The sequence below is a fragment of the Falco punctatus genome (assembly GCF_963210335.1).
Source record: "Falco punctatus genome assembly, chromosome: 5".
NCBI lineage: Eukaryota > Metazoa > Chordata > Aves > Falconiformes > Falconidae > Falco > Falco punctatus.
This window is the reverse complement of record NC_137584.1, coordinates 72,946,905-72,970,420: the sequence shown is the minus strand read 5'-3', so window position 1 is coordinate 72,970,420 and position 23,516 is coordinate 72,946,905. Positions and strand designations below refer to the sequence as shown.

At 42.5% G+C, this 23,516-nt stretch overlaps 1 protein-coding gene across 10 annotated transcripts in view; it reads right to left on the bottom strand.

Moving 5' to 3' along the window:
* NCOA1 (nuclear receptor coactivator 1) overlaps positions 1-23,516 on the bottom strand; it is a 180,593-nt gene that overhangs the window by 134,011 nt on the left and 23,066 nt on the right. The window contains exons 1-2 of one of the 10 annotated variants that reach the window (XM_080388394.1): positions 16,096-16,169; positions 10,112-10,301 (exon numbers count right to left, since the gene is read on the bottom strand). The exons of 8 other annotated variants lie outside the window; for them this stretch is intronic. The gene's annotated coding sequence lies outside the window, so the exon portion shown is untranslated. Of the gene's footprint in view, positions 1-10,111; positions 10,302-16,095; positions 16,170-23,516 lie in introns of those variants that run through there. One more of the 10 variants, XM_080388393.1, reaches the window with a different exon arrangement.

The following is a 23,516-nucleotide window of genomic DNA, read 5'->3' as shown; positions in this document are numbered from 1 at the left end:
CCCTCCAAACTCCAAGGCTGTTGGCCCAGTGTAAATGCTGCATTTTTGAAAGGGATATTTAATCTCCCTAGAGTAAGGACGTTCAGGCAGCAGTTTCAGGCAACACTACTTCTCACCACGTTCCACTCCCCCCCATGAAAGTACTCTTTCAGGTTCCCTTTAAATTTGATTTTGCTTAAGAACCTACATACGTCTTATGGCATCTGGAAAGCTTGTTTTTCCTTCTTATCTACTTTTTCCTGTACTGCTGCCTGACTTACACCCAGTACCAAGTAAGTGTTGCGGGAGACACAGAGAGAAAAGCCGTTTTGCAAGAGAGCTCAATCTGTTTGCCAGTTAACTGTTGCAAATTAGAAGGTCAGAAAAACAATCCTTGTATTTGGAAAGAATAATTTTACACAACTAAGACTTTTTTTAAAAAAAAAAAAAAAAAAAGTAAACTTTGTTCCAGTAAAGCGACTTGTCTTATCTACCCAGGAGGAAGTTTAATAAACAGCTTTCTGTACTTCCAAGGTTTTGAACGTGTGCCAGGTTTCACAGGGATCTCACTTGTCCTAGATGAAACTGCAGGGCTTTAACTGAAAAGCAGAAAGCATAAAATACATATTTTACAAAATCTGAAGGAGAAATGGATCGGGTTTTTCATTTTGCAATCAGTAACAGACAACACTAATGCTAAAGTCACATCTGCAGATTGCTCCTGCTGGTACAGACCAAGAGCACTGAATCAACCTGCCGGTTCCCGAAGCCCAAGATACTCCTGTAGGACAGGAGGGGCACATCACAGAGCCCAAGCTAGAAGCCCTGCCAAACCTTTCCTAACTTGAGGCTAGGGCAGCTCCAGGTGGAAACACTTGGGCTTACACATTGAGCTTCATAGCCAGTGCTGCTGGAGCCATCCGGGGAGAGCAGAGACAGAAGCAGCTCCAAGGCTGGGGCAAAGCAGCAGCAACAGCATTTTATGGACCACTGTTCAACTCTCCCTGTCTTGACAGACTGTCCATCAGTTATCCTTGGGGATATCCGAAGGATTGAAGAGGTCAAGCTGAGTTTCATGGCCACATAATTTGGGTTTTGACCCACTGGAAGACAAGTAAGGAGGACAAGCCGAGATGGAGGGCTGTTGGGTGCCTAAATCCCAACTATCTCCACGTGGCACAAAGGAAGAGAAGAGTGAACAGAAAGGAGAAGCTGTATTTATGCACGTAACAGCAAGTAGCAAAAAAAACTTCTTTCAGCAGCAACCCACAACAATCTCATACGTCCATGAATGCCCAACCTGCCCCAGGTCTCCTACACCATAGCTGGTTCTTCTTCGTTCACCTGCCTCATCGCAGCATGAAGCCCAGATTCCCAATCTTGGAATTTCTGCAAATTGTTGTCATTTTGAACCAGCTCAAGATTTCACAAGTGCTGTGAAGCCGTAACAGCACTTTTCTGGCACAGGTCCCCAGCTGGACCACTCCAGGAGCCTTCAGGCAGTGGGAAGCACACAAGTCAGAATTCCTCCCTTGCCCCAACTTGACTGTCACCAGCTCTGAGGAACACCAAGCCTGCTGCAGGATCCTGCGAAGAGAATAAACCTGAAAGCTCTTTAGCAGATGACACTTTCCAAGGGTGCTTCAGCCATCCCTACTGCAGCACACACAAGCTGTACTCCTGTTCTGCACACTGAAAGCAGAACTGTGCTTGAAGTGGAGAAACAAAAATCCCAAACCCAACTCTAAGTGTTTTTCTATCTACACACAACCCAGCACCCCAGGTGCCCACTCACTACATTTTGCCAAATTAACCTATAGCTTGCTCCTAGCCAAAGGAATCATTAGATTTAGGTCCAAAACCTCAAGTCACTAATGGCCTTAACTGCACACTTTGTATTAGTTTTTAATAACTTCCTGATATAGATTAGATCCAACTTTATTCCTCCCTCACTGGCTGAATGTGAACTCTACAAACACCCTAATTTCTGGAACGGCATCCACATTCTCAGAATATTCAGTTTCTCTCATTAGGGCAAATTTGGTTTCAAGCCAAATGACATATAAATAATCATTTACACAGCTCAGTACTCCTGTGGTGCTCAGGTTCCTTTTCTTCCAAAGCTTCACAGTTAACTTAGAAAGTGTCTGCTGTCACTTGCAAACTATTTTATCTGACTGATGCCAAAAAGTGATAACCATTTGCTTGCTTGATGTCAGGTCCTTGGAAAGACTGAAATTGCAGGATGTTTCCAAAGGACTATACTTGAAGTTATCTCTGAGTAATCCAGAAGAGATGACGTTGTGCAGAAGAGTAACTGGTTTGAAGAGCTACGCAAATGCTAATTCCTCAGGCTGGAAAGAAGATGCATCTTTGAAAGTGGAATTTAGGCTGTCACAGGTCCCCTGTTCCAACAAAACCAGCTCCTACCACAATTTAAAAATAAATCCTTAATTTGAGATCTCCTGCAAAGAACAATGTTGATCTTAAGAAGATGAGACTGACTTTTAATTCTTTCCTACCTTTCTTTCTCTCTACTCAAAGCCAATGACCATGGTTAGATGATGACAAATGGGTTTGTATGGGCACCATCGTGAAACAGGCTGCTGTCCAAGTAAACCTGAAGTGAAGCACAAATACGCTGATGCACCAAACGATGCACAGACACTGTGGTGGCCTCAACCCTTCACGATCACTTGAACAGCTGTGCACTGGATTACAAGTATATGGTACAGTACTTTAAACTGTTTACTTTCTTACTATCCATTATTAAAGTGTGCTTAACAACAAGTACCAGCAGCCTGGGACAGATGTTCTTGCCTTTTTTCCTTCCGCAACAAGAAGTAATTTTAAAAAAATGAATGAAGAGGGATATCATAAATAAAATATATAAAGGATATTGTATAAAAAATTACAGAGTTAAAAAATTTTCCTTAATATATTAACACAGAGAAGGTGTACTAGAGTCCAACAGCAACAACTTTGCTATTAATTCGTATGTCTGGACTTCCAGTTCTTAATTACCCTTGTCTTACATTTTTAACCAAAGACGTTTTATTATCCTGGCGACAAAACAATGACAGGGGGAGGCATTAGACATTGCAAAATCCTAATTCTCTTTATTTCAGTGAATTTGGAATTTCAATGACATTAGAACTTAAATATTGTTTCATGAGGGCCTGGTTATGCTGAGTCAATCTTGGGAATAAGTGTAAGCTGAAGATGCAAAGCACTCTGCACCAGCATGGGTACACATCTCTAATACAAATTGGTGTCCTCAGCCCTGTGATTTCAGATTTGTATCTCATCATCTTTACTGAATCCAAACTGTGGCAAAGCTCACTATATCCAGAAGCAATTCAGAAGTTTCTGAGAAGCTGAGTCAATAGGTTTCTTTAAAAGTAAAGCCAACGAAATAATTTTAGGATGTTCTCTGATGCTTAAGTGTCATGTCTTAAGGATTAACTATATTGGGACGATGAAGGGTAATAAAGAAATGAAGACAACTTCCTGCAACAACTGCCACTTCAAGATTTGACAACTGCTCTCCTCTTGCTGCCCTCGTTACTCACATAATTGTACTTGAGATTTTCATTCAACGCAGATAGCTCAGCTAAACAAGACTGGATATGAACACAGAAGAACTGTGTTTACTGTAATCCCTGGCTAACAATTAAATAACACAAAGCATATTAATACTAAGAAAACAATTATACTGGAGTTATAACTCCATTTATTATGGAATAGCATAAATCTATATATGCATAATATAAGAATAAGTAGCTATAGCTACAGGAAGAAAATTCAGTATTAAAAAGGTAATTTTGAGGACTAATGAGTGAAAAAAACCTCTAAACTTTCATCACTGCTCTGCTACTGCACACTAAAATACAATGCTGTTCAAATGGTTTAAATGCATGTTTATCTATTTTCATTATTTCAGTATGGTACTCCAAAAAAAATAACTGACATCAAAAAACAGATTACTTAAAGTGGTAAGAACATTTCTGGAAGGTTTCATCAATGTCAGGACCAAGGATGGGAAATGGCTTATGTCTCTTCTTGTTCCACCTGAGGGGGGAAAGGGAAGTGTGGGGGGAGGGAAATTTCACACCCAAAAGCATCGGACATGCAAGCTGCCACTGCAGCTGGCAAAGCACAGGTACCACCACAGCTGAGGACCATTAGAGGCAGCTGGGAATATATAGTCGAAGCTTTTAAGACGACATGCTTATTAGCCTGAATGCTTAACCAATGCTTTAGAAATAAAGGATTACTGGGAGTAGAGGGCCTGTGTTTATACAGAAGAGCTGTAGTGAACTTAAAAGCTTTACAGCTCTTTGTCATGTATTTATGCTTATATTAAAAAAAATCCAAAATGCCATGATCTTATATATATTTATAACTTCAGCTGTTTGAATGCTTTGTCTGACTTGATTCCCAATGGAAGCTGAAAATCGACAGCCCCCCCCCCCCCCCCCCCCTCATGTATTATTTTTACTGACAACACTGCAGAAGGTGAGTAAGGGGATGCTGAGGGTGGACATCCCACCCCTGCCACTCCTGCAAACAACTGTGATGGCCACACGAGCAGTTCAGGACCGAGACAGCAAGGACAACTGCTTTATCTTCTCAGCTCCTAGCACCTGCTGCCAGACCAGATTCAATCACCATCACTTGCAAGGCAACTCGAACAGATAAGGGTTAACCGCAGCTTTTCCCTTTCTCCACTGCAGCCTCAAATAGCTCCTGAAGTCGCCTACTACCCAGCTACACTCCTCTAAGCCTATTTTCCAGTAATTTTAGAGAAAAGGGATTCCAGCTGCACATGCAGACTTGCAAAGTGTCAGTGCTAATATATGTCCTCCCACCCTTCTGCTCTTGCATCTATCATGTCCTACCAATGCTCCAGAGCCACCTCAAAAATACAGCATCACGCTTGTTTTCTGTGCGGTTGGCCATCCAAGGAGGGCATGGGCAGGGATGGAAAAACACTTTTCAGAAGCAGATGAGTGCAGCCACGCAAGCTGAATATAACATTTAAAAAAACAAGGGGGGGAACTGTTTATAAACTGCTTAAAGTCAATCCATCGAGATGTATTTTCTGCAAAACTTATCTCTTGCAAAACTTCAGATCCCACAGGCAAACCAACCCGTTAACGTTCCTGTTTCTCCCATCCATCATCCAGAGACCAAGCTCCCTGCTGCTCTGATCCTTCCAGGGGAACCAGCTCCAGCAACAGAGGATTTGGCTGAGAATTTCCACCTGTGGCTAGTGGCAATGCAAACAAGCCATTTTCTGTGAAGCTCCTCAAACCAGTCCCAAACCACTGCCTTTCCTTTTCGGAATTAAGAGCAGATGGTAAACAAATCAAAGGACAGTTATCTAAACAGTTGCTGAGATTCAACATCTCTCTTCATTAGCCAGCTGAAATACATTGTTTTCACATTCCTACTCCCAACTCCAATCTGTTTATTGGTTTGCAATAGTGGGGAATTTCCTCCTCCATTTCCAATAGCAACTTGGTAACCACAGTGCATTTGGCAATTTCTTAAGACAATATTCCTTTGAATCGTTAACCAAAAGGGGCTGGAAATGAGAAACAGCTACACTGGAGGTGGTACAAAGATGCACTCCACTGTAGAAACTTCAGCGACGATCAGATCTCCTGAACTAACTCCTCAGTGTCTCCATTTGAGGGGAGAATTTGAAATACCCTTTTCTGACAAACAAGCTAGCAGCAAAGCGAAGGATTCAGAAGTGTCACCTCCAATATCCGTTCAAAACCTGTACAACACACCGCCTCCAAATCGCTTTGCTCTACCGCAGAGCAGCACATCTTGTGGGTAAAGCCACCTGAAAGAAAGCAGGGGCTGTAGACACTTCAGGTGGGCATGTACACAGCGCCCAAAACATGAGGACAGTGAGGCTGAGCTCTGTCCATCCCAGATGGATGCTCCTCTGCCCCATCCCACAGCGCTGGACCCTCCTGGCAGATGCCATACCTACACTGCAGGATCACCAGGCCTTGGCTGCCGGGGTCTTCTTCGCTGCAGACCCACGTCCCAAAGCAGAGGGGATCACCACAGTGAGAACCAAGGCACGTTTGGGCAGAAGACACCAGGGTGGAGAAGGAGCACCCTGAGGTCTCCAGTAGTCCACAGGTCCTGAATTTCACCCAGTAATTCCTCCATTCAGCCCACAAATTATGATCATCTCCAATTATACTTCATTCAGGTAACTAGAAAGGGAACGTATAGGAAAACGTGGATCTCAGCTAAAGCAGCCACCATAATGAATCCCCAGATTGCTCCAGTGATGTTTACACTCTAACACGAGAGCACTCCAGCTGCAATTTGCTGTATAGAAACACGACCAGAAAGGAGAGAACATTGCAAATCCAGCAAAAATCCACCCATCCCTTCACTATACGCAGTACCAAAACCACCTCCTAACCCATTAATTAGCAAGACCTCCCCATTTCAACCTCACCCTGAGCTCTACAAGGCAGTTTGTTGCCCGTGTGCTCCCCTTCCTGCCATGTGTGCGCTGGGAAAGGCACCCCATCCTCAGCCAAGCCACCAGGCCGTTATCACTAACGGCAGCAGCAAAACAGTGAGAGGGCGAACGCGGGCATAAAGCAGAAAGGAGGAGGAAAATCTGGAAACCCTCCCCCTGCTTCAGTTTCTACAGGTGTAAAACGGGAATTATCGGTGCAGTTGCCTTTTGTTAGTGCTACAGGCTTTGCCTACTGCACCTTGTAAAGCATCTGCGTCTCCTGCACAAGCGTTTTTGAAAGTGTCACAGATCTGGAAAAGGAAATTACATGAATCCAAACAGATGGTTAATCAAAAGGTTAGCTTCTGGTTCTGCCGCCAGAGGAAATAGATCTTTTCTTTAGCAAAAATAAATCATATAAATAACATAAACACGAGTCATTTAAGTCAACATAATAATTTAGGTCAATCTGGACTTAACACCTTCAGCATCACCCTGCTAATCTCAGCATTCCTGACTTTCAGTAGTTGAGCTTTAAAAATCATTTCAGTCATTATAGGTCTACAGGGTCTTGCGTTGCGTCTGCAGCCACCTCCCAGGGTGATGCAGGCAAGCGGCTGAGCAGCACGGATTCTGGTCACATTCCCAAAATGCAAACGGGTACAAAGAACGGCATCTGTGTTTCATTTCAGTGGGAAGATTCTCATTTATCAGCAGCCAAATTTTCTGGACTATCACATAAACCCAAGTGTGGGCTGAAGGAGCATTTGGGAGTTTGTTTTCTTGGTGGTTTTTCTTCCCCAACACAGAAAATTGGAAGACGTAGCACCAAAGCCTCAACACGTGCCAGTACAGCACTGTTAAGCACTGGACTGCAGCAAGAGACGGTGTTAAAATGAGCTCTTTGGAGATGAGTTTTATATATAAAATTTCCATGGTTACCTTCATGCAAGTTACCATGGATTAGGTGGGACTAAGTACTTACTTTTCCAAAGCCATTTATAAGCATTTAAGAGATTTTTTTTTTCAATTCTTGCCTCAAAGTATTTCATACCATTAGCCACTGTTTTTCTGATCATATATATTATGTATTAAGCCTTAACCAAAACTTAATTTTATACTTGTACAGTTTACAGGAACCGCATTAGAGAGAGGTATGATAAGAAGATACATGTTTGTAAAAATGTCAAGCTAATCTTGACAGCTAGAAAAGTCCTACTGTGAATTAAAGGTTACAAGAAAGTATTTTATCATTCTACCAGATGAAACAGCGGTTGCACCAAATTTTTCCAGATGTTAGAAGTTAGGGGCCATACTCACATTGATAACCGTGACTAACACCTACACAACTGTGTTTAAACAATTATATTAATGATTCTTGTTGTGACTAAAGGAGCTCAAGCTAAAGTGGTGGTGTTTCCTGTCCAAACAATAAAATCTGTAAGATTATCTAAAATTAGAGCTTTTTCTGCTCAGCATCACTTACAGAAAAACTCTATCTGGACAGAATTTCTTGATTTGTACTTCTAATGAAATATTCGAGGCTGTAGGATGTTACTTCAGGGAGGTCACCTACAATAATCGATGGCAGCAAGTCTAGGAGCTGCAGATCTACATGAACATCACAGTCTACACCCAGCTCAGCCACCCGGCTGGCTGAGCACCAAACACACAACCTACCTACCCCAGCATTTTCTTCACCTGAAAATTGTGAGAAATAGACTATTATAAGCATCTCTTCAGATTTATTTTAAATGATACACCAAAAAAGATAAGTACTATTTCACACAGGATGCCAACACATGACAGAAGATCCCAGCTGGAAAGCCAACTGGTCCCTCAGAAAAAGACATTCAGTTCAGCAAAATGGGTCCTGTCTTTCATGACCTACACTGCCTGAATATGACAAAATGACAACGAGATTTACATAAAGTATTTTATTTCTGTCCAACAGCCAGCCTTGCTTTGCATCACACACCCAGATGACCCAAATCTTAACAGCCTCCATTCTACTGCCCCTCAAATACCTGCACGCTGTCCTTTCTTTCTTGGGCATTAAAATATCCCCACAGATGTAAGGCAGAGCAGACAAATAATTCATTTAAAAGGTCTCAGTACCACCTGACTGGGACTACGGGTGTGTTATAATGGAATTAAGATACAGAAAATGAGTTACACACCCCTGTTATTTGCAGTCCTACTTATCTTCCTCAAACTGCCCAGGCATCCTTATCCCCAGTTTCAAGAGAATTGTTTCTTAAAAATGAAAGGAAAGCAATTTTCTAAGGCATCCCACCTGGCAGGAGGTTGGATGCCAGGCGTGCTGGCAGCGTGGATTTGGCTCACCAGACCAACATTGCCCCCAGTGCTGGTCAAAGCCAGGCTGCCCTTTGCCTCCTGCAACAAAAATGATGAGGTAGTTTTTCACATCAGATTTCCATCAGCTTCATGTGGCACTGTAACAAGCCCACAGCGCAGAGGCAGCCAGATGTGCCCCACAGCTGTCGCTGGGGAGTGATGCTCAAGCCCTGGGAGGAGATCTGGTTGGGAACGCATGACTTTCTGCTGGATCAGCCAGTCCATTCATCCCCATCCTCCCTTCAGATCTGCTATTTGAGCTCTGCCATTGCCAGGCATGTCGCCAAGAAACAGTAAAGACAATTTAATTTCTGGAGGAGCAGTAGGAAAATTGCAGATCTGGGATATTATGATAAAGACATCAGCTCTGTGACTTGTGCCACAGAATCCAAGGGTATGATATGAAGATACCTGTCACTAAATGGTTTCTTTACACGGTGTTACAACTCGCTCAAGCGAAACTTCAACAGATTGCCAGGACCTGCTAGAGTCGAGGGTTTCAACTCCTGAACCATTCCCTTAAGTTAAAACAGCTTTCCACGAAGTTTTACGAAGTGTCTTTCTTTTTATTTGGACATTGTAAAATGTAATTTCTCTTACCTCAGTAGGCTTTGAGAAGGAGGTACAGATATAATAGTGATTTTTAAAAATACTCCACTGAACAGTAGTATATGCATATTAAAAGGAACCATTTTATTCCCAAAGACAAGACGCTGCAAAGCAATAATGTATGTAAAATACACTTCAAAAAGGATGATTTTTTTTCAGATCAATCTTAAACAAAAGTGAGATCCAAACCATACAGGAATCTAAAAATATCTGGCCAGAGAAAACACCGAGCAGTGAAACAGCCTGAGATTATTTGTTAAGGGGATTTATTCCCCCTTTTTTTCCTTTCTTTAGAGGTTCCCAAGTGCTGCTTAGGGTGGGCCAGGTAGCAGAACCTAAACCACCAAGAAGATCCAGACCATTGGCACCACAAGGTGCTGAATGAGCGTCCTCATGCTACCTCCAGGTGGGTTTTTGTTCAGCTTCTCAAAGCCAGCCTCAGCGTTATTGATGGGTAAGGCAATCCAAATATTATCTGTGCAAATCTGCACCTGCACAGGGACACTGTGTTTTAAAAGAAATGGCTTTTAAGCACGTTAATAAGTTGCTGAAATTCTTCATCTCGGGAGCAGCCCATCTACAAACGTTTTGTGTTTTCAATCACGTTAGAGCAAATTAACTCCCCGGTGTTTGAAGTCTGAAGTGAACTCGCTCCGTGGTAATTACCTCCTGTTCTTGTACAAGTAGCTGCTTGTGCCAGCCCAGCTCGCTCTTGCTTCGAGAGGCGATGTTCCAGAGTGCTGCCGTAGTGCCGTGGCTGTTTACATTTCTGAAGACAAGTCTAAAGAACTGTGTTTCCTCCCCTGCTTTAGAAAACTCTCTCCAGAAGAGCTTGTTTAGAAGAACACCATGGAAGCTTTTTGGGGAAAAAAAAAAACCAACAAAAAAAACCAAAACCAAACCAAAACAAAAAAAACCTTTGAAAAACACCATTTCAAAACTGCTTTTTAGAGCAAACTCTATAAAATTATCTTGCATACGTGCTTTTCCTACTCGGTTAAGCCAGACCGAAAGTGAAGAATTCCCCAGTGATTCAGCACATCATTTGAAAACATGATGCTTTTATTAAGCCCAAACAAAGACAGGTCTCTCAGGGAGGCACTTGACTTCTGAGCACCTGGAGACGTTCAGCACTTTGCCAAGCACTCGGGGTGGGTCCACGCACAATATCTACACGGACAGCAAAGCTTTGCTGCTGAAGGTACAAGCCCACAGGTAGCGAGCTTGTATTAGCAGCACCTCCAGCAAAAGGATTTTTTGGCTTAATTTGGTTCTCCTAGAAGGTTTCAGGCCACTATCAGCAAGTTAGTCCAGGATTCAGACATATAAAAAGATGCAAAGCACTGGAAAAAATACATTGCACGTTGCTCCCCTTTCCATCCCTCAGTTATCCACCTCTCTCCCCTCAATACACACCCTCATCTTCTGAAATTTTCACTAGGTCTACCTGTTAAAAAGTCACACCCCCTTAAACAAACAAGTCTCAGAGGCCACCACCTGATGGGTGGTTTTATATTTTAGGGTGGTCTTTGCACTTTGCAAAGTAACCAACATCACCGTATGGCTTAGCAGCAGCAGTTGGCCTTTCTGTTCCCTTCAGCTCGCATCAGAAGATCCCAAAATGCACAGAAATTAGCCAAAAAGTCCTCCACAAACTTGGTGATGAAGTCCTGGCACCTAGGAGAGACCTTCATGGTCCTAATCAGGTCTTGTTCTCCAAGCACTCGTCACTCCCCTCTTAAGTTTTATTTCACAGACCTTAAGGATGCACAATATAAAGGGTAAAAAAAATGGAGAATGAACCAGAGATCAAAGACTGCCCTGGCAGACAGAAATTAAGACTTAATATGCCTTGAGAGTGCTCTTGTATAAAAAAGTATTTTTTTATACAAATGTAAAAAAAGTATATTTTTTAATACAAAAAGAAGCTGATCAAATGTTGATAAGCATTAATATGCTTACAAATGTCTGCTCACAGGAAGAAAAAAGTATTCTCTAAGAGGATTTGGCTATATATAAAATGTACTAATTTCCTAAAATGAGCAAATTAAAGGAAAATATTTTTTATTTGTTTCCATATAGGAATGTGATCTCCAAGTTGACTGTGCCATCTCTGGAAAGCTATCCAAGTGGAAAGGAAAAGCTGGGGAAGTAAGCAAAATTCATCCCAGAGAAACCCCACTGTAACGGACCAGACATATTTTCTCCCATAAGAGTGAAGCTACATGGAGATCATCAGTAAGAATCCAAATTGAAAAGCAACTGGAGGGTGGGCCAGGCAAACTACATCAAAATCCAGAAGCTAAGTTCTGTCAAATAAATACTATTTACTAAAAATTAGGATTGAGATCTTGTCCATCTGGCAAATGTCCGAGACATTTAAAGCTCTCTTGGCCCTGCAAGAGCAGGACTTTATCCTCTAAGGAAAAGAGATGGGAAACGGCTCACAAATCTCTTCTGTGCTGATTTTAGTCCCTATGGATGTGATTTGAGAAACAGCAGTTTCTTCTCTTTATTCCCACCATAGGAAAGAAGAGATTGGGAGATGATGTTATCTTTTCCAGTTTGCCGAATTAGAAGGCTAAACTTCTTTTAACATTTAAAAAACATAATCTGGCTTCGCCTTTATGTGCTTGGGATTTGGAAAGGGATATACACAAATTCGATTTCCCAAAAACTATGCAGCTGCATCAGGCAAACCGGGATAAGAGAAGTACATATGGGATAAGGGATGTATGGGATAAAGGACACATGACCTGGTAGTAATGCAAAACCTGCAAATGGTGGACCCAATACAAATGCCTGTAACTCGTCAACTCTCCTGACGGAGGTGACTGTGGCCAAGAACTTTAGTCAACGGATGAAATAAAGAACATTTGCCTCAGGCTCAAATGGATATTCCATTAATTATGTGAGAATTAAGCTAAGATTAAGCAAAGATAGAAACCTCTCTTACGGGAGCAGAGGTCAAGAACTAAGAATTTGTTTAATTTCATGGATAAAAACAAACTGACATCAATAAGAAACAACGTCTTAACAAATGCACTCTTAAACACAGGCCTGAGATTTTGTAATGCTAATATTTGTGTATAGACTGGAACCCACTAATGCTTCCCAGTTTACGAACCTGCTCCACAGAGAGGGGTAATTTGGGACTCAATTTGGGTAATAACATTTATAGTTTACTGGAAAGTGCTGACCCCCCACCAGAGTAAAGTATGTTTCCAGCAGCACTTGGGGATTCTGCAGGCAGGGTGAGATGAAGAGTTAAGACCTGACCTGACCATTTTGCTGGACCAGCAGATCTGAAGCTAAGCCCACGGACATGTTTCTGTGTCACCACTGGAGAGTGAGGTACATGTGGGAGCACCCACCGCCTGCCCAGGATCATGCAGTGATGATCGTCTCAACCTTGCCCTGCTTGACAAGCAAAGAACTTACCCAAGATGAAAGCTGTGCCTCACCATGCCCTTTGTAGCCATAGGACAAGCAGGAATGCTTTTGAACTGGAAGAGGGGAGATGGAGATGAGAGATGAGGAAGAAATTCTTCCCTGTGAGGGCGGCGAGGCGCTGGCCCAGGCTGCCCAGAGCAGCTGTGGGTGCCCCATCCCTGGCAGGGCTCAAGGCCAGGCTGGATGGGGCTGGGGGCAGCCTGGGCTGGGGGGAGGGGTCCCTGCCCATGGCAGGGGATGGGACTGGGTGGTCTTTAAGGTCCCTTCCCACCCAAACCATTCTGTGGTCCTATGATTCTGTGATTCTTCAGTTCCTCTTGGTGTACTGCATTCTCCTTAGCTGTGGGGTGCTCAGGGCTCAGATAACTTTAATTCAGCCAATTAATTTTCCATTTAGCGTGCAATTTTCAGTGACCATTCATGCAGCTTCTTGCCCTTAATTGTTTGGCTTAATTCATTTAGCAAGGTTGGCTCTTCTCTATGCTAAATGCAAGGCCACAGCGTTCTGAGCAAGCCTCGGGCCAAGACCTCCACAGCCCTGGTTAGCTCACAGCCCAGGCAGCAAACACCAGGAGCCGACTTCTAAGCACAAGAAGTGCTGCTGGAGGCTGTTGCCCTGCTCAAGACATACATATTTTTCCCCAAAAGGTGCTACTATCCCACAAAGCTGGTGAAACAGGCATCTCCCTCCCTGTTCACACAAAGCATCTGCATGTGTCATCTTAATTCTGTGCAAGAGATGAAGCAAAACATGCTAAAAACTTAGAATTGATATATTATTAATATATAAATATATACATTATATAAAAATATACCCCAAATATATTAAGGATGTTCCTTCAAGGAGATTTGGCTGACCTCTCAGCTATTCTCATGCTGTGGTTCCAGCTGCAGGACGGCCACAAAAGTAAGTGGATGACTAAATGTCATGACCTTGCAAACAGTGGCCTCCAGCTTTCTAATCTTAAGTCTTCCGAACCTGCGAGAACATCTAAACTGACCCCTAGAAAAGGGAATCCCAAGCTGTTTGCAACACATTATTTTTTCTAGAACTTGTGATTTTTTTTCTTTGTTCAAACAAGCGCAGGTATGAATCCCTGTCGTCCTAGCTTCTGAGCACAAGAAACAGGTTATGAATCTTCTAAACATAAAATAAGGGTTCCAATGGAGGAACTCGGCCTGACCTTGACCCTTCCCCACCTGACAAGTGCTTCCATTTCCCTGATTAGTCCCTAAACAGATCTATTGAAGAGCTGAGGAACAACTCCATCTGAAAGCTGGGTAAGGGAAAAGAAGGACTGGATGCCAACGTATAGATTACTATAAGGAAATGACATTTTTGAAAAATGTTATGCTTCTAATAGTTCTGGCACAAAGCAAGGAATTACATCATTTATTCAGAACCTGGGAATTCTGGACTCCTAAATGCCTGGGATCTCCACTCCTAACAGGTCCTCTCCTTAAAAATCCACAGGAGATGCTGAAAATTCTCTGTCCCTTCATGATTTCTTACTGAAAGTGCCGCCTTCTCCTTTGAAAAAGCGGGTAAAGAAAATCAACAAAGCTTACTTGTTACCATTTCTTGGAAGGAAAGGGCTCACAGCCTATTCAGCCTCTCTTCCTCCTTCTCCTCCTCCTCCTCCAAATAAAACGGCAAGCCCCATACCTTAAGCAAGCGCCCGTTTCCATGACAAGCTTGGCACTCGTGCTGGAGCCTTTAAAGTCAGAAGGACAAGAAGCCAAGCAGCACGCTGCTCCGAAAGCTAGCCGAGCTAGAACCAGTTCTCTAGGACAAATACGCTATGTAAACACTAATAACATAATCTACTTAAAAGCACTATTACCAATGATACAGAACCACTGTGAATTTTCTAACACAAAGATAAATGCTAGGACAAATATTTGTTTAGTGCTAAGCAGAAAGACCTGAGCAGAAACGATTCTGGCCTAGAGCAGCTCCCAATGAACCAGAGCTGCCCGAGCACCGCGGATGCTGCAGCAGGGCTTTACAGCCACTGCAAGAAGAGGGGGTGTTTTTTTTTAATTTTATAAAGCAGTATTAATATTTTATGATGGCATTCTTCTGCATTCCAAACATATAAATAACTCCAGATTGCTGAATGCTTCAACAGCCAAGAATATATCCTCTTTACCCTTTTCTGCCTTTTTCTCTTGCGGGGGGGAGGGGGGCGGGGGGGGAAGTATACTAAGTATAATGAAAATGCAACCTGACATCATGAGCAATTCTAGGCTTGTTCAAAGACTTTGTATCTCTGAAAGAATATGAGATCAACCTAGCCGGTCTGTTTAAGAGGGATGTGTAATAATGCAGATATAATGAAACTGTAAAAACTGAAAAGGCAAGACAACAGGGTATGCAGCAGGAACACTGTACAAAGATTATTCTTGAAATTCTCCTTTGATTTAATTCTGTGTAGTTGTATTCTATGGCCAACTACTTGCAGTGAAGCAAGAGAAGCATTCTGAGGTTGCTATTGCCAATTACAGCAAGGGAGAAACCGAGACTGCTGCTACCAGAAGCCCCTGTGCTGAGATCCTCACTGTCACAAGCAGCAAGGGAGTTCAGGGGTGAAGTCAGAAATTATATGGTTCCCAACTACAAGAATACGCCCTGAAATCTTCCACACACATCCTAAATTTTTGAGGTCATCCTTTCCTCAGGACTTCCTCCAGTCATTCTTATATATTAAACTCTCAACATCATACACTCAAACAATTGCCTTTTAAATGGGCAGTGAGAAACAGTCCAGAACTCTCAACCTTAATTCAGTATTTCCATCCTTCCTCCTTAAAATGCTTCAACCCCTCCAAACAGATGCTGAAAAATATCAACAACACTTTTCACTTAAAACAAAGAAAACGCACACAGAGGAAGTAATGTAACTCCAAGGGCTAACAAACCCAGGTCTGCTCTCCCAGTCGCACCGTTACAATCTGCTGTCCTGCCTATAGTTTCTATTTTTGCAGGACAGCACCCTCACGTTCACAACCAGCCATCGAATATTTTGATCCTGATGCATCACGTACATTCACCTGTCACAGCCTCATCCCCACTGCTGCTCGTTTTATGCCACTGAAAACTCAACAAGTCCTTTTATAGGGAGGTCCTGCCTCAAAACTAGACATCAGGGTGATACTCCCAGATCAGGGACAGTGCTAAAATCCAAAATATTGACCTTGCCTCAAATGAGTGGAAGGTTCAGGTTAAGTCTCTGTGGACCAGCCTCACCGCTGGTGCCGCACGCCACAGGAGAGCCTCTCGGACGGTGGATCACAACATGTACTGGTCCCTCCAAAAAACAAGCCGTTGAACAAAGAAAAGAAAAATGAAACCCACAGCAAAGCAATTCCACAAAATCAAAGGACATAACCACCAAGCCTATTCAAAAACAAAAACACTATGCCCATCTACTTCTCGTATACCATCTTATTATTACAGCTAAAGCATGCAAATAAAAAAAAAATCTTGGTCCAATTTAACTACAGTAGAAGTTACACTTGCCACTTTATCAGCATATGGAAAAGGAATGACACTAGGAGTAGGAAAAAGCTTGTACAACAGCAGACCAGTTCTGCAGAGCAATATTGTATGTTTTTCTAATACATAATAGATCAAACAGCTTAATAAAAAATAAGCTCATTTCTGACAGAACAAATATTCAAGGGCATGAAATACTGTTTCAAATTATTTCACTTAAAGAGGAGAAGAAAAAAAAAATCTTGGCTGAGCAAGCCGCATGCAAAACTGCAGTGCTGTGCCAGCAGCTGTGGGGCTTCGACGCAAACCACAGCAGCAGAAGGCTATCACAGCTACGAAGTCACACAATCAGCTCTCATTCTTCCCTTTAGAAGCCACACTTTCCCATTGTACGCCACAACGCCACGATATCCTGAAGCCCAAACACATCTGCAGCTCCCAGCACGCTAGTACGCATTTTCCCCCCTCGTCTGATTGATGGGAACCACTTCGGTCGAGAGATGATTTCTGGCCTCATTGTATGTGTAGTAACAGATCCTTTCCTCTCCATGGCAGGAGCATTTTATGTGGTTAATACCAACGAATGCTCGTTGTGCCAAGTCCTCAGTGCAACAATAGGAAAGAAGATCCCCACGTTTCCTTGAGAAAAATCCTTAAGAGTCCCTTTCCAGTATATAGAGAAAAAGAAATCTAATATGCAACCTTATGTTTGAAACTGCTTAGGTCAAATCTGCTCAGCTTGCAAGTCATTTTTATTTTTTCTTAACTGCCTGCCTTGTAAAGTCACCTGGCAGCTAAATGTCAATATAACTTGTGCTTTGGCACAAAGCCTCTGCAATTAGGATATTTCATTATGGTACTGGGTACATTAAACACATTTATGTCTTATTCTTTTTTGTTGTTTTACTTACTTTAACTGGTAGTTTTGTTTCTTCTTACAGAATGCCTGTAAGGTTTGTGTTACTAGTAAATAAAATATTTAAAATTATGTTCTCCTAAAAAGAGATCTCATGTGTTAACGTAAACCAGAAGTGAGCTTATTACTTATACACCCCTTAAAAGAACAAGGATATTTATAGGGAAAGACACCAGCAGAACTGCGCTAGGGTACAGGACACCGCAATACATATTTCTTCTTGAAAATCATTGAAAAATCCATTTTAAAAATACCAAGTGTAGCCCCAAGGCCACAGGGAGAAGAAAGTGGTTTAGCAGGTAAAACGAGACAGCCCAAGCTTTAAAAACCCAAGTGAACACATGACGATGGTTCTTACATAGAAATCCTGCACAGCAAGCAACTGTATCTGGTCAGTAAGTGCTTTTTAGCCCGCTATCATCCAGCAAAACAAACTGGCTCTTTCTTCAAAATGCCAGGACCTCCAGCAATTACCCCCTGACATCCTAATTGACTCAGCAACTGGAGATTTTAATTTCTGAAGCCTCATCTCTGCAGTTAGCCTTGATTTAATTTCCCATAATCTTCAGCAATAAATTACTTCTACCCAAGCTTTGCCTCTATGAGATTACTCATACAGGTAAAACACAAGAAACAGTTGAAAAATAACTTACAGGGAAGTCAGCAGTCACATTTGAAAGGTTGTCATTTACAACAAATTATGCTGCAAAAAAAAGCCTTGTACTATGAGTCAGAAGCTAAAGGTAAAAACCGACCATGAGATCTGGAGTCAGTATTAGCAAAATGCGAGTTTTCTAGTTGCCCCTTTCCCTGTACAATTTGCTGACCAAGTGCCGCACATTATTAGTCTCTATAAGGATACGCCATAAAGTTTTCAGCATTTTTCAGTTTCTCTGATTTTCATTTGAGGTTTCAAAATAATTAAAAAAAAAACCAACATTGAGAAAGCAGTCTTAAAAATCAAATACTGTGGCAAAATGCAAACGGGCACAGTGTAATGTCAAAAAAAACCCCAAACCCTTGAAGACTTCGGCACTAGCTTTTCTGGAAGCCAAAAAGACCATTAGACCTGTATTTATTTGGAAACGAAGCCCTTGCTCCAATACGACCCATGCTCCAGCAAAACACCCCGTGTTTTGTACATGGAGACAAACCCAGCACGCAGATAACCATCCCAATTAATAAACCAAAAGCCCTTTTCCCCAGATTTAGCGAGCCTAATAGGTTAAAGTACATGTCACACCCTTTCTCTACACCCACTACATAACTCTCGGCTTTGTTATGTAGGCAACCAGCTTAGTAAGCATCTTAGCGTATTTACAAAAGGCCTCTACATTAGCACTCAGATATTATGTAAACTAAGCCTTTGCGAGAGAAAGATCCATTGCAGAACAGAGAAAAACAGACATTTCCCAAAGGGATCACTGTTTTGAAACAATACTTTCAAGGCTCTACCACACACTGCTCACCCATACAGACAATTAAAACACAAGCTCACCAAACAATTAAGGGTTTGTCACTGGCATGAGGAAAAGTAGAATAAATTCTAAAAGTAAATGTCAGCTTCATAAGGGCATATATGGTGATTTGGAGAGGATAAACGTGCACAGCTCCAACATTCCCAGCACCATCTATTTTTGGTATAAGCTGGTAGAGAAACAGGGCTAAAGGAATAAAGGAGCGAGATTCAGCGTGTTCAAAAGCAGAAGAGTTCACAGTGATGCTAAGGTTCCTTGCAGCATCTCCGGCACAACCCAACCCTCTCCCACCACCCCCAAAATCCCCAGGCGTGCCAGACTCGGTGTCTCCTGGTCTCCATCAGAAGAAACCAAAGGGGCTGAGACAAGGTGAGCGGCGCGGGAGGCCAGGCATGCAGCTAGCCAAACAGAAAGTGTGCCTCTTCCAATCCTCACCTCAACCCTCTTCATCTCCTTCGGTCATGGGATGAGCCTGTAAATTCTTAGGGTGAGGAGCACGTACCTGTCAAGCGTTGATTTGGGGTGGTTATACCCTATGTTATGCTCTTCCTAATGGATTCCTAGCCCAGTCCAGGCAAGGAATAGAGAACCAAGAGAGCCCCAGAGAGCTGCGGTGAGACCATACACTTCATAAACTAGGTCATTTATACTTTTTTTTTTTTTCAAATGAGGCGTGGACCATAGCACCATCCCTATGGCAGGTGATGCCGAGGCTCCACGTGTCTCCAGAAGCATTCCTCCCTCCTCACGCTCCCCTGGGTTATAATTACTGGAAAGAACCACAAACACATGTTCAACCTTCCTCCTCTGATGGGTCCAGGCGACCAGGCTACAAACCAATTCACAAGGCTGGTATCCCTCAAGACACAGCTCCAGAAGTCACGGGCATTCCTAATCGATTCCTGCTTTGGAGCAGAGCAGCCAGACCCCTATGAATAGAAGCTGCAAAAGCCCAAGAAACAGTCTTTTTCCCGGTTTGGAAGGAGGGGATTTTCTGGCTCCATTATTTCCATCATTCTGACTCAACACAGGCATTTGCGTGCGTGTATAGACATCAGGCGGAGATGGAGCTGCTATCAATGGAGAGTCAGTCTCCTGGAAAAGACAAAAGGTTCATTTCTACTCATCAAGGGTCTTGTAAAACGCCAGTCAGCACTCAGGTTCATCCCTCAAGCACAAGAGTAGGTTTTGCAGAGTAAAATTTTCACAAGCTCAGAAAACCATGGCTGTTCAAGCCCCATGCAAATGCCAACTCCCTAGCAACACAAGCTTCCTATTCTGGAACAAAAGCTCTCCAGGAAGGAAAATGCTCATCCTCCAACGAGGTCAGAGAAAGCCTGACATCATGGAAAGATGCTACCACTCAGGCTAGAGGAATGTGCTGAAGCAGTGTCAAAAAGATGTACAGAAAAGCTTGTTTTCTTTTGAGCCAGCACAGCGCAAGGCAGGGAGCTGGGTGGAAGCTGCAGCACCCCAGGGGTGCAGCTCTGCTGTGTCCATGCTCAGACACTACACATCATCAACCCGTACCTGCTCTTCCAGAGCTCTGCTACTCCACCCCAGCCAGCTGGGCTCAGCAATCCTGAACCTTTTAAACACCAAGAGGGATCCGTCCTGCAAACCAAGCAAGCTTGTGGAAGCGGGGGAGCAGAAATTCTGCAAGATTTAGAGAGCAGAAATGCTGGATGCTGAGCTGTTACTCATCATAGTTCACCACAATATTTTCTTTTAATCTTTTTTTTTTCTCCCCTTTTCTTATCCTCACTCTTGTGCTGGAACAGCATCATTTTACTCCCCACACAGCCTTGGGGCTCGCACTAACCTGGGGGCTGGGAGCTCCAGCACTGGTATTCCCTGACGCTAGTTACACAACCTTTGCCACCACGCCGTTTTGCCTCCTTTCTACACACTCCTGGGTTCAGCCTCATTTAAAGTCTTTTATCGAGGGAGGTGTTGTGGCAACTTTCTTCTGGTTACAACTTCACATTTCAGGCTCTTAAAATATCTCTTAATTCCTTCTTTTGTAGTGAATGCAGCACTGGTAATGGCTTCCCCACTCGCTGCTTATTATCAGTCATCCAGATCCCTTAGAAAAGGGGTTTTTTTAAACCAGTTGAGCATATCACACCAATGTAAGAACAACTTGGGTTACAATCTGAAGCCTTCTGAAGAGTAAAGCCAATTATTTCCAGACTTTTACCATGGTTTTCTTATTTTCTCACAGAGGTTAAACAAGTTTGGTAAGGTTACATGACCTTCTGCAAACCTGCCCTGCCTCTTTTTAACCCTCTTTTCCTCAATTTAGGTGTTCTTTTTTTTTTCAAAAAATGGCATAAGACTGGTATTTATTTCACAAAATGATCTTGCTACCTATTTACAGGGTACCTTTCTGTTGGAATATTCATTTCTTGTATGCAGTATTCTTAGTCAAACTTTATTTCAGTTTATTTTGAAAGGGATAGGCAACAGCTTGGGATTAACCCTCCCCTTCTTCCAATATACCAGAAGTAGTGCTATATTAGAAGTCTTCAATATTTGATTAGCAACCAGCATGGCCTTAAAAAAACCTTTGGCAGCCTTTAGTTTGCTGTGGGGGTGCACGGCCAATATTGTTAAGGAACTTTTAAGCAAAAAAAAAAATGTCCAAGTAGCAGTCCTAAATACTGTACTCTCTGCACAGATCTGACAGTTGTTTAGGATTTGAGTAGGAAAAGCTTGAAAATTTAACTGCTTTTGTAAAGCCACTTGATCATATTGATAGTGAGGTGCTCCTATCATTGAAGCATGACCTATTTACATGTTTAGTGCCCAGCAGCACACAGGACAACCAAGACAACAAATCCAGGATCAGCTCTGGCACCCACTGATGTGAGCAACCTTAGTGCTTCTTGGGACTTGCAAGACGGCTGGGCTACATAACCCCCAGCTTGCTGGTCGTATCAGCAAACCACCAAACAGCCATTTCACTTTCTAGAGATTTTTTCCTACTCCAGAATCCTTCAGGTCTGAACACAGCAGACAGTTTTTAGCCTTTAGCTGAAAGCCAGATCAGTTTTTAGGGAGTGCTGAATCAGTCAAAGTAAATGTTACAGAGAGATTTCAATGTAGTAGTAATTAAAAGAATTCATAACATCTGAATTTATTCCCTTTACTGGCTTCCTAGTCGTCATTTTTTTCAAAATCTTGGCTAGCCGCTAATTTTTCAGTGCATCTCATCTCTATTCTGGAAGCAAGAAGGCAACCGAGCTGTCTTTTGTCTGGTCAGCACAAACAAGCTGAAAAGATCTGGGTTACGCAGCGGGCTAGAGCTGCAGAAGTTCAGCCACATTGCAGGAAGTCGACTGTGCAAAATTAAATCCCAATTTCCTTTTTGGGACACATATATTGGCTGGAGATAGGATGGTTCTAAATTTTTTTTGCAGCAAAAAAAGAAGAGGGTTTTTTGCATGCTTCAAGTCAGAGGTGTTAAGCTAATGAAAGGGATCAACAGGACTTCATGATGGTTGCTCAGTTATGGACACTAAAGCTGCAGCTTTTTTTGAATTATTTCTTTGATTTGGCATTTCCTCTTCTTCACAGCTTTTTTTTTTTTAATAGACCCTTTATACAGCAGAAAAATATAATTCACAGGAAGCAGATGTATGTCAGAGGAGGAAATTTCTACAAATTCGTCTTGCACACCCCAAAAGCAGATGGGTCCCATAGTCCATTCTCAAGTGCTTTGCTGAATGAGGCAACAAAGCCCCCGCTACCATATTAATGAAATCCTTTCTTTGGAAACACTTAACTTTCTATGCTGCAAATTTAGAATTAAAGACTTTTGAAGGTTACTCCATGCAAGCTGATTTGTTTCTTTGATTGTTTTCTTTCAAATCCACAAAATCTTGCAGACAAATAGCCCAAACCGACCAAAATTATTTTTAAATTCCTTACTACCCAAAACCTGATAATTGCTTTTAACATTCTTAGTTTTCCTTGTCTTGTTTTCCCGCCGCATTACTTTCTTTACAGCTCACACCTCCTATGGTTTAATGCCAGGCTTGCTTTTTTAAAAACACTACTTGAGACAACAGGATTTACTTGGCTTTAAAGCACAAGTTTTGACAAATGCATTTCTTAAGTTCTCTTGCTTGCAAGGAAAATTCATGATCCAAAACAGATCCTAAGATCCAATAAAAACCTGGAAAACCCTTGCTGTTGCATCTCCTCTTTGGGGAGTGGAAATCTCAAGCTTCCAAACACACAGGCTAAGGGACGGACTGTCTGTCAATCTTATCATGATGAAAGGTCTTCATCATCCTCAGCTTTTAAATTATCTGCTCGCCATATAGAATAGAATCATTAACAGTGTCTACTAAGTTCAGCTCCTTCCTGACCCATAAGCATTTCCCTGCACCTTTTATTTATCAGGTCTCTTCTACCTCCTTCAGCATTCCCCAGTGAGCTACAAGTTTCCTCCGTGCACATTTCTACCTGGAGCAGTTCCTCAGGATACACCCTCCATCAGCACAGTCAGTCATCATTTCACTAAATCCAATGGGTATATTTTTACCATCTGAGATCATCTCCTGTACTCCTACCTCTGCATAGCTCAAATCTCATCTCTTTACCATGCTGATGCTCTCATTCCCCACAAAGTTCGACCACTTACAGTCCTCTTCGTGCTGATCCACCTCTTCATGGGCAATTTGTGTTGTCTGCTCCACATTGTAATTTACTACTTGC